Genomic DNA, 11475 nt, shown 5'->3' with positions numbered 1-11475 from the left:
CAGGAGGAGGTAAGAAATGAAGTTCAGAGGCAGCCATGCCACCACAGCCTGGCTGTGTGGCCTGGCCCTCCTTGGGTACACACCAAGCCTTCCTCACAAATCCCCAAGTCGTCCTCCCCAAGGTACCAAGATCCTCTCTCTCCCTGCAGCATCTCCTCTCCGTGGCCAGTCCTACAACACGCACAGTAGCATTCCTGTGGCATTCATGATGGTTGGGGGAGAGGGGCACCTCTCCCAGCCCACCTGGATCGGGAGGGGTTTCCGGTCATTATTTCCCCTGAGCATCCTTTGCCACACAGGCAGCCTTGCCATCAGTTAGGAATGAATGTTTGGGAAACGGGCATGCTGTATTAATGAACTCTGATCCAAAAATCCACATGATCTCTAGAGACAGAGAGAGGAAGAGCCTCGTTTCAAGGAGAATTTCCAAAGCATAAAACAGCATATTTCAATCACCAAATCTGTATTTTATTTTTAAACTGGGTTTATGAACTAGAACGTTAAACCGTAATAGATGCCATAAAATATCAAAATAGGTAAACAGAGGGATAATTTGCCAGATCCACTCATGGAGAGGAAAATAGCTCGAAATGTGCTTTAAAGGGAGGAAGGGCTCAGAGGTGCTGAGAAACAATTAAGCTCACTTGTTCTTTAGAAGAATGAGTGTGGGAAGCAAGACCGTGAATGTACTCTTGAAAACCATATAGGCTTTCTGTTAAGTGATACCATATGACCCTGCAAGGCCCTAAACTGTAAATACTGCCACCAGAGAAGAGCAGAGGCCAGTGCCCCTCTAGTGTGTGGCTCCACCTCCAGCACTAATGAACGGGTTTGAACAACGCTGCTGGCAGCACTGACCGTAGAAAAGAGCAACAAAGCTGCCTGCTGGCTCCTGCTTTCTGCGGCTCTTCCTTCCCAGCCAGAGGCGTTTGGGCAGCATTATGTGCTGAGGTGCAGCTTCATCTCCACAAGCTGGGTACGTGGTCAGAGGCGGCCACAGAGCAGCAGGGGCAGGGCAAGCCCAGGTAGCCGGGGCAGGCAGGCACAACCATTCCCAATTAGACCTGCACCCACACCAACTCTGTTCACATTCTGCATCCAACTCTGTGCCCGTTTTCTGTCCTAACCCCCCTGTGCCCCTTTCCCAGGACAGCACTCATTCCTTACCTTTAAGTCAGGTTGTTTTTGTTACACCCCTCTCCTCCTCCCAGTTAAAAAAATAATCATCCCAGCAAGGTTTACTTAAATAGATCCTACAGTTTATTAAATACCTTTTTCTCCAAAGCACCCAGCTCCTCTGACAGGGGAGTGGGTTCAATGCCAGCAGGAGATGCTGCCTCATGAGCAGGGGGCAGCAGGGACTGCTGCATTTACCCAGACCAATCCTCAGGTGTGCTCCAGTTGTGAGCACGTTTGCCCCACAAAGGCAATACAGACCACATGTAGGTGAGGGGAAGGGCTACAGGAGGCCTGGCACCCGTAAGTTGCCAACAAGGAGAGCATTACTCTCCCAGGCCTACCTAGATCCTAGATCCCATCTGAAGGTTGCCCTGGGCCTCTTTTTCTTTCTGGTTCTTTCACCAGAAACGCTGCAGAAGTCTTTCTGGGTTTACATACTCTTTTAAATCTAACCTCTGTTTAATCTGTTTAATGGAAAATATTGCCATTCCCTAAATTAAGAGCTGGTATGGTCACGTATGCAACCAGGGATTGTATCTGGATGCCTTCCTCGGACTTGCGTGACTTACCAGCTGGACATGTAGGCCCAGGACTCAAGTCACATCCCCACAGGCACCCAGTGGCCTTGGCAGAGATCAGTGCAGGTGCCGGACCGTCGGCAAGCAGGCACCTCACACCTCAGCTAGAGAGGAATGGGCTGCTCCAGGAGCTGGAGGAGTCCTACAGACTGAGCCCCTCTCACAGCCAGGCACAGCACAAGCCTCACAGATCCCCCTGAGCTGACCTTGAAGTATTCTACCTGGCCTGCAGGAAAATTAAAAAATAAAAATAAAAAAAGGCAAATGCTACAAAGCTATAAGAAAGAGGGATAAAAATGACTAAGCCATTGCTTTCACCACTGCTACTTTCTCTGGAGCTGCACCAGTGCCAAGAACAAAGATGAAGAACTGTCCAAGTTTTAAACAAAAGCCTGAGAAGCAACTGGTGCCAGCAGTCCAGGAGCAGCTGCCAGTGGAGGAAAATGCTTGGCCCCACGCCGGGAGCTGTGACCCTGCTGTTAAGGTGAGGCCGTGCGGCAGCAGGAGGTCACAGCTCCTCTGGGCGGTGGCACAAGGGTGGAACACAGATGTGAGGAAGAGAGCAGAAGACACCCTCTTCTGAGGGGAAGGGAAGTGGGGAGGAGACCTGAGCCTCAGGAAGCAAGAGGGTACTCTCTGGAAATCCTCACAGTACCACTTCTCAGCCAAAGCTGGGAATCCACTCTCAGGAACCATCACAAGCAACCTACTGCTTTGTCCAAAATCCTTCCTTCCTAAGGGCAACAGAGATGCACAGCAGAAGGGCTCCTGGTCCTGGCCATCCATCCCAGCAGCAGGCTCCAGCTCATACCACATCAGCACAGAGCAACAAACCACCTTCAGTGTCCAGCCCCAGGCTCCAAGGTAGGACCTGTCAATCTCCCAGTGCTTACACTTCAAATCAGTTGCAAAGAAAATGTTTTGCAATGGATGTCAAAGGCACAGTGATTGCTCTTAAGACTTCAGAATACTGTCTGATTCTTATTTGAGAAGTTAATTAATGGGCTTTTTAGTATCTACCCTTGCTTTCAAAAACAGGAGAGAGAAAGTAAAATAGCAAAGGAGTTTTTTTTTGTTGTTTGTTTTTATTCATCAGACAACAGCATCAAGCCATTTCAACATTTTAACCTAAAGAAAGAAAGCTCTGCTCTCCCCTCCTCTCTGCTTTGGCTAAATATATGTATATATTTTCACAGAGAATCACTGAAGTTAAAAAAAAAAAAACGCAGAAAGGTGCAAACACATTGATGCTCATGCCAACCCTGGTAAAGACTGGTGGTGTGATGTTCTAGGTGTTTCCAGCCTTCCTTCCCAACAAGCATCTGCTACGTCCCCAGATTGCTATGCTTTTTCTATTGATGTCTCTACCTCCCCTGGTTTTCGCATCTTCTCAGCCCCCACCAGCACTAACACTGTCCCAGCAAGAGACATCCATGCTCTGGCTGAGGAGAGGCATTAGCTGCAGGAGCTAACAGCTCCTCCTGTCTGCACAGGTAATCCAGCAGATCCTGACCTTTCAATATGAGCACACCCCGGGTGCAGAACAGCCTTGAGCCCAGGGCAGAAATCAGCTATCTGAAAACCAGGAGCAGAAGCTTCCAACTGTGGTATTCAATGCTGGGAGGAACAACAGGACTTCTGAGGAGTGGAAGGAACCCACCCCAACAAATTCCTTCTGCCTGTTTCTCTATACAACTCCTCTCCCACCTCACCCCCTTTTTATCATTATTACTATTGAATGTCCTGGTGGATTTCTCTTCTTTGATGCAGGAGAACAAGCCCCTAACATGGTTAAATTGCTAAGCACAGAGGAGCTGTCAAACACAACAAGTCCCACATCCTTCACTACGTAAGCCATTAAGAGGTCACGGCAAAGGTGCTGGAATGTGTATTTAAGGCTAATGGCATGGCACGCGAACTCCTCTCACCCGTGTACATCAGGCTGCTCACAGGTTTTCCATCCTGCAGCTCCTCACACCGTGCTCACTAGGCTGCAAAGCCTGGAGAAGGCGTCCCACACACAGGCAACTCCTGCAGGTGCCTTTGCTTGCCCCAGGAGGGGACAGCACCCTGTCCCCAAGGGCAGAGGAGCACGAGCTCACTGAGGAAGCGGAGGACTCCAGAGACAAGGACTGGATGGCAGGTGGGCAGAAGATGAGATTACAGGACATTCTTTCGATCACAGCTACTGGGAACTTCAGCGTGCTATCATGAAAACAGGATTTATGCTGAATGTTTTAGCAGAAAGCTACTGTAATTCCAGAAATGCTCCTGAGGAGAACAGGATTTCCCCCCCCCCCCCCCATTTAATCTATGCATCCTGAGCACAGGTGAAATTCATTACCCAGCTATACCATCAGCCAAAGGTGTTGAGCCAAAGAGCAAAGAGCAAACCTCACCAGCAGTTTACCTTCTTTCCTCTCCCTGTAAAACAAGACTTTTGCATAGCATTACAAGAAAACAGTTCCCAGAAACATTCTTAGCTCTAAGTACTTCACTTGTCTGTGACAGTTTGTAACCAACACAGCTAAGGGTCTCCAGCAGAACTGCAGGGATTTTTTCTGTGCAACTCAATTTACGAGCAGAGCTGCTTCTACCTGCGAGTCATCTGATACTTGAGCATTAGATAGACATGCCTGCCGAACAGTCTAAAGAAAATCTTTGACCCATGGGATGCTGTCTGATGACGATAGAGCATAAGAGCGCTCACATGGTACTGCTGGGCTCTACTGGTAAGGTTGGATGGATCCTGTACTGCAGAGGATACAAGCATACTTTTTTTTTTTTTTTTTTTTTTTAAAATGAAAAAAAAAATAACCAACAATAAATAATTAAATTGCTCTGATGTTATTCATTTGTATTGTAAGTCAAACAGGTTGGAAGATTTAGGAATCCTCAGATTTTCAATAGCTCTTGAAAAACTTAAAGCAACAAAAAAGAGCCCATTGAGAAAGCACAAACTGAGTTCTAGTTGTTGGATTTATTTATTTATTTTTGAATTCAATGTAAGCTCCTTCAGGAGCTCTCAGTCTTACGGAAACCCAAATTATGTATTTGTGCATACACACACGTGCACTTTGTGCATGTGCACAAACATGTGCAGACATATACTCACTACTATGAAGAACACCAACCTGAGTGACATGTTGGAGGTCTTGTGTAAAGAAACATCCTAGGAATTTCCCAAAATTATAGCTGACAATTTCCTAACTCAATAAAGATTGAATCCAGCATGGGGGAATTCTATACCAGACCTCATTTTGACAGAGAAAGAGGAACTGATCACAGAACTAAAAATTAGTGGTAGCTTATATACAAGTGATCGTGACTTGATTACATTTATAAGCAAACGGGATAAAGCCCAAACTAGTAAGTTATACACATGGAAGTTTAAAAAGACAGTTTCACAAAGCTGAAAACAATTATGGACCAAATCAGTTAGGGAAAAGAATTTAAATAGAAAAACATGAATGATAACTGGGAGCTACTTAAGAATGTATTACTAGATGCCCAAAAGCCACAATCAGGAAAAAAAGGCCACATTGGTTAGGAACTCAACCTGACCCAGGGAAAGTCAGAGCAACCCGAATAAATGAAACACACACACACACACACACACACACACCAAAATAGAACTGTAAGGAAAAAGAAGCTGATTCTAATAAATATAAATCAAGGGATTGTATAAAACTGATAAATACACAAGACAAATTATGATGAATGGGAGGAGGACTCTAAAGAGTTCTAAGCATATTGCGAACAAACCCTTTATAATATAATGCCACTATCTGAAAACAGTAGTTAGACTTGTCAGTATTAACAAAGAAAAGACTTCATTGGTGAATACAAACTTAAATTATTCGCTGGGAAAAACAAAACAAAACAAACAAACAAAAAAAATCAAACAATCAAGCAGCTGCTAAGGTTAAATTTCCTTTCCAGATGAATTTGATCTTTAAAATTCCTAGCTGAGAATTTTTGAAACAGATCAGGGTTCTTTAGATCATTAGAGCAGCTTTATAACAACTTTTCAGATATTGGGACAGAACCAGATGAATGAAACAAAACTAATGATAAGCAGTGCTTTGGGGAGATAAGAGCAAACACTGACTTGAAAAACAAAGATCTGCCCCAGGTAGAACCAGGTAGTAGTCTGAAGAACAGACTGAGTGGAAGATTCAATCAGTTAAAAATTAAAGGAAGGTAATATAACTAATATTGAGCAGCAAAGGTTTATGGAAAACAGAGCTCCACAAACTAATTTGACATCTTTTCTCTAAATAAAATTAGTGTTGCCAATAAGTGTAATAGTACTGAGGTAATCGATCTATAATCCTACAAAGGCACTGGACTAGGTAGCTATGTGACGTTTTGATGGTAGTAGGCACAATATTAGAACACCAAAAAAGGCAGCTTGGCACGTACCACTGAATGGTGAGCTGGCAGATCACAGATCACTACAAAACATGGAAAGGAAGATCTCAGTGAGCAGAAGTCCCTAGCAGTGTCCTGGTTTTCAGCCTTAGACTCTACTTCTTAATGACCTGGAGGAAACACTGAAGTCATCAGTGGTATAGGAGGTTAATGGCAAGAATAAAAGGGTGCTAAACAACAAAGAGACAGACTAATCCAGATTACTTTGAAAATGGGGAGCAAACATCAACATACAACATAAGCCGTACCTTCCCAGAGTGGGGACAGCGTTAGATTTAATTCAAAGATTTAGAGCAACCTGGTGGACAGACACCTGGGTATGAATTCCTGCAGTACAGACAGGCAAAAGAACCAACATTCTCCCTGATTCTCCCTGCAGGGGCATTCCCAGGAGCAGGAACCCTAACGTACCTTTAGTTTTGCACTAGCTGTAACTGCTACCAGATTGAGGTGTGCTGACGTCCCTGGACTGAAAGTGCTGAAGAGCTGGAACAGCTTCACAGGAGCACCACAAAAATAACCAAAGAGATTTGCAAAGTGTGAAATAAAAACAAAGTCCTATTCTGTGTGGTTAGTTAACACTAGGCAACATGGATTAAGCAGGGAACAAGGATGTAACTGTGTTACCTGATAGTCTATCCCTGAAAGATCAGTTTTAATTCAAACTAAAATGAATTCAGGGTAGATTGTAGCAAATGTGTCTTCATACTGAAATACAGTGGCAAGCATGCTGAAAGGTCAACAGGGATTTGATAGCTCAGACAAGATTATAGCAGGTATGTCTACTAAGAGTGAAGTACTGCATGCACACAGACATGCTGAGATGCTCAGACTATCTTCCTCCCTCACTGCTGGTTTGTGGCTATTCCCTTCTCGTGTGAGCACACCCTTCCCATGGAGCCTGGCGCTCTTACCGGTACCAGTGTGAGGGATACTGAGCGTGTTCACCTTGGCCTGAAGCGGCAAAAATGACACTACAATACAAACTCCAAACAGCCACTAGACTTGTTTCTGAGCTAATTTGTTCCCCAGCAGTGTCCCTCCTTTCTGTCTCCCAAAGCTGGGATTCAGCGCCCGCATGGGCCATACACCAAGGCTAGGGAGGCCCAGATGGCTTCAGAGCCCTCCTGCTAGAAGCTGATGCAGACAGCCACCAACAAGTAAATGCACAGGTCGAAGCAAAAAAGGCCAGAAGCACGGTGGTTTTCTGGCAAGAATGAAGACAGGGCAACAAATTGCTTCATGTTTGGCTTGGGGAGTCCGGAGGCGTGTGGTTTTGGGGGATGCCACCCAGGGCCCAAGGAAGATTGGTGCTACCGGGGACACTTGAGACGCTTCAGAACAGAAAGCTTTTAGAAGACAGGAGATTTTCACCCCACAGGTGTGTCCTGCCTAAAGCAAAGAGGTCCCAATCTCTCACAGAACCCCAAATACTACCATGGAGCAGAGAATTCCCAGCAATAATCACTTTACTTTTAATCCTTTGCTGGTTTTCATGAACAAGCAAATGGCCCAGCTGGGGTTTCCAGCTGGCACTGCCCTTCATTGTGCGTATTTGTACTGCATGTTACTGCATAGTAGAGCACAATTCTGTTAATCATTTGTGTTTGCAACCCTGCATACATCTAGCTATATGAGCCAAACTCAGCTTGGGAGCTCTCCAGAGAACCTGAAGGAGGTGTACTGGGCTGTCCCAGCATGCTTTAAAGCTGCCAATACCAAGAAAGCATTCCTGCTAGCTTTGCAGCTAATTTGGGCTTTATTTAAAATATTAACTAGTGTCTTTACATTCAAAGTTTGACTTGGCTTTGCTCAGCATCATAAACACAGATGCTAATCTCAGGAGCCCCTCTGCCTCAGTAGCATTAGCTGTGTTTGAAACCACGTTGAGACAAAGCCCTCCCACCTGCCCAAGCTGTAGGGGAGCTACTGGAGGGAACAGGCTACGAGAGGGTAGCAGATAACCCCAGCATCCTGGGCAACATCCCCTCACAGTAAACAGTCTCTAATGCCCAAAGTCGTACGAGACACGGCTGAAGAGAAGTTGTAAGCTACCACATTTGTCTGCACAGCTGTTGCATTTGCAAGTACTTAACACATTGCTCTCTAAACAGAAACAGGATGCTCGGAAGGACCCAGCAGAAAACGAAGATGCCCTTCTTTTGCACAGTGGACACTCACACAGAACATGGGCTCAACATGAGTCGCATACCAACCGCGACCCAGCTGTAAGACACACGTGTGCACCCTGCACCTCCTGCGCATTTGTATGTACTCATATTGTGCATTTTCCCATTACGTGTTACTTTGAATAGAAAACTGCTGATCCGGTGCGATTTCATGCACGTCCAGGTGCAAAGAGGAGCAGAACTCAGCCCAGGCTGCATTCACTGTGAATGCAAGGAGAAAGAGGGAAGGCCATTCAAAAATTTCTGTTGTTCACTTATATCCTCCTCCCTGGGGATCAGACGCACGTTTTTAGGCAGATTTTTTTTTTTTTTAATTCCTCTTATACAATAAAATTAGATTGCTACATTGTAAGACATGAAAACCTTTCTGAGTTTGAAGGCAGGTGCAAATCTAGCAACAGCAGTGTTAATACCTAAATAGGTCAGTCTTCTGTGTGGTCCTTGAGGGTTTCATCACAGGACTAGTCCATTGATATTAATGGGAAGTACTCCTCCCCAGTCCCCGCATGGCACAATGACAATTCAGCTCGGCACAGTAATTAATGTTGCTTCTGAGATGGCTTTGAATCAAGAGATTCTCCCTTTTCTGATGCTTAGAAAATATATTTGTGGGACAAAGCAGCAGAAGCACAGCCTTTGGAAGAGCAGAGCGACCCCACCCCAACAGTATTTCTTTGGCTAATGAAATACATCTATGTTGACTCTCTGTGGATGTACATCGACACAGATGTGGGTAGGCAGACGCCTGCTGTTACTGTCCACACACCAGGCTAGCCAGATACTGGTCTGCAGCCAAAAGCTAGCTCTGCTCTGCAACCCTAAAAGCCTTTCTAGGACAGTGTCACAAGGTGCAGGAGCAAACTGGGCTCACGCAGGGCTGCCTCGCATCAGGTAGCTCAGAGCTTGCAAGGGTGGTCAGCTCTGCATGTACCTCTCCACGCAGACATGCGTTGTGGCTGCTCAATGGCATTTCTGTGAGCTAGATTTCTCAAAAATCATGATACCCCCTTCCCCCTACACTTCTTTCCCCCATGCTTAGAGATATTACTTGCTCGTACAAATGGCGGTAAGGTCAATCACTTGAAAAAAAATCAGTATTTCAACTTTATACAATTAGTATTTTCAATGGTAATCAGTCCTTTCATTTTATCAGTGTTTTGTTTTACAGTAAGTCACTATAAAACTAAGCTAAAGCACTAAAGAGCAGTTTGACCCATTTTAATAAAACACTTATTTCTTTTCTTATATACATGCGCACATTCTTCAGTACCAACCCTTAGCTCTGACTACTTAATTCCCTATTTTAGATTAAATGCATTACCTGAGATAAAACTTCGGAACAATTCCAATTAAATAGAGCAAGTTCTGTTTTCTTTCTTCCAGAATACGAAATAAAGTCTTGAAATCTATCTTTATTTTCTGCAACAAAAGATGAAGTAGAGAACGGCTACTGCAATTACAAAACGCTTGACTGAAAGTCCTTAGAACATGAATTGGTCCAGAAAACAGTTTTAATCACTTTGCAAAGTCCCAGAGCTTGAGACACGTTTTATTGACCTGTAACACTGCCGCCATCTTGTCAAAATATTTTCAAACTGGATTAAGCTGGAGCCTGCTAGTTTACAATGATACCATATTTTTTTTTTCCTCTAAAGGAATACAGCAAACTGTGTAATATCTCTGAGACAGGCAAATATGCTGACCTTTTTTTCTTTCAGAATTCCTATCTTGGTGACCCAGCAATAAATGTATTTTTGAAATGTCAAATTTGTTTCCATGGTAACATGAAATGTCACTCCTGGAGATGATGTTCAATACAAATGTGAAGAGTTGAAGGCTATTTAACATGTTTTCAGTTGTACCTATTCAACAATGGTTGTTATACTTTAAAACTCAATAAAGAAATTAAAATATATTTATCAAAAGTTGATCTCTGGCAAAGTGACTTTTACACCTGCCATTATTGCCTGCAACAACACTCACTAATGAGAAGGCCCTTTGAGTACCTGTCTGCTGGGGGAGCACGGGAACATTTTCTATTGTATTGAATGCCATTGCCAAGTCCTATTTCCTGAGGAAAAGGAGAGGTTTCAGCTACCATTCCTACCCAAATCCTATCTGCATGAATATAATACAGGGGGAAGAAAAAAGAGGAAAAAAAATAAAGATGACTGAGGCAACTGAAGAGAGAATTGCTTCTGTGAGTCCATAAGTGTGCAGCCCAGTCATATAGCCTACATATGCTAGAGAGAGGATACGTATATACACACACAGACATAAACCCAACTGGTAATTTACCAGAAGCTTTCTAGCAGGTTTTGTGATTTGTGCCGCCTGCAGTACACAGCTCTCCCCCTGACCTCAGCGAGGAGCAGCAAAGGGCTGCAGTGCCCAGCAGAGCTTCTGTGCAGGGAGGCAGGGCGGTGTCACAGTGTGCTCGGTGCCACCGCTCTGAGACACGGCCGGGTCCCCTGACACAGCCGCTCCCTGCCTGCCTTCCCCCCTGCACACACGCAGCCAGGCACAGCGCCTGCACACCTGTTTGACACCAGGACAAACCTAAAGGATCCCAAACCAGAGGCACTAGTTCAGGGCTTCCTAGCAGGTTCATTTAAGCCATAAGCAGTCACACTGTGAGCACCTGAAGGTGCTGGTTACGTTGCCATCTCGGAGGGGAGCTACTCCCCGCACAGTGGAGGAACAGAGTGCTCTGCAACCTACCCCAGCTAGAAATGAGCCAGGAGATACAAAGCAGCTATGGCTTGGCCATGGCAGCGCTCACACACAAGCCTGAGCCCACATCAGGATTGGCAAGAGCTGGTCTGCAGGGAAGGTGCCCTGGCAGCACCGGAGGGCTCGTCCCTGCCTGTGGTCGGCTACGGAGTAAAAGAGCCCCAAGGAAGAAGAAACGCCAGCCTTTCGTGCTCAGAGATGGCTCTGCACCGCAGCTCTCAGGGACTGTTCTAAAAGGTAAAAACAAGATAAATTGCTCCCCATAGTTCATAAATAATATATGAACAATTAAATCTCTTTTTATGGATGCTTCATCAAATATTAATCCATTTTTATTTTCATAAATTTTACAATTTACACGT

Source organism: Oxyura jamaicensis, chromosome 7 (genome assembly GCF_011077185.1).
Source record: "Oxyura jamaicensis isolate SHBP4307 breed ruddy duck chromosome 7, BPBGC_Ojam_1.0, whole genome shotgun sequence".
NCBI lineage: Eukaryota > Metazoa > Chordata > Aves > Anseriformes > Anatidae > Oxyura > Oxyura jamaicensis.
The sequence above is the reverse complement of the archived record's forward strand: the minus strand, read 5'-3'. Positions refer to the sequence as shown.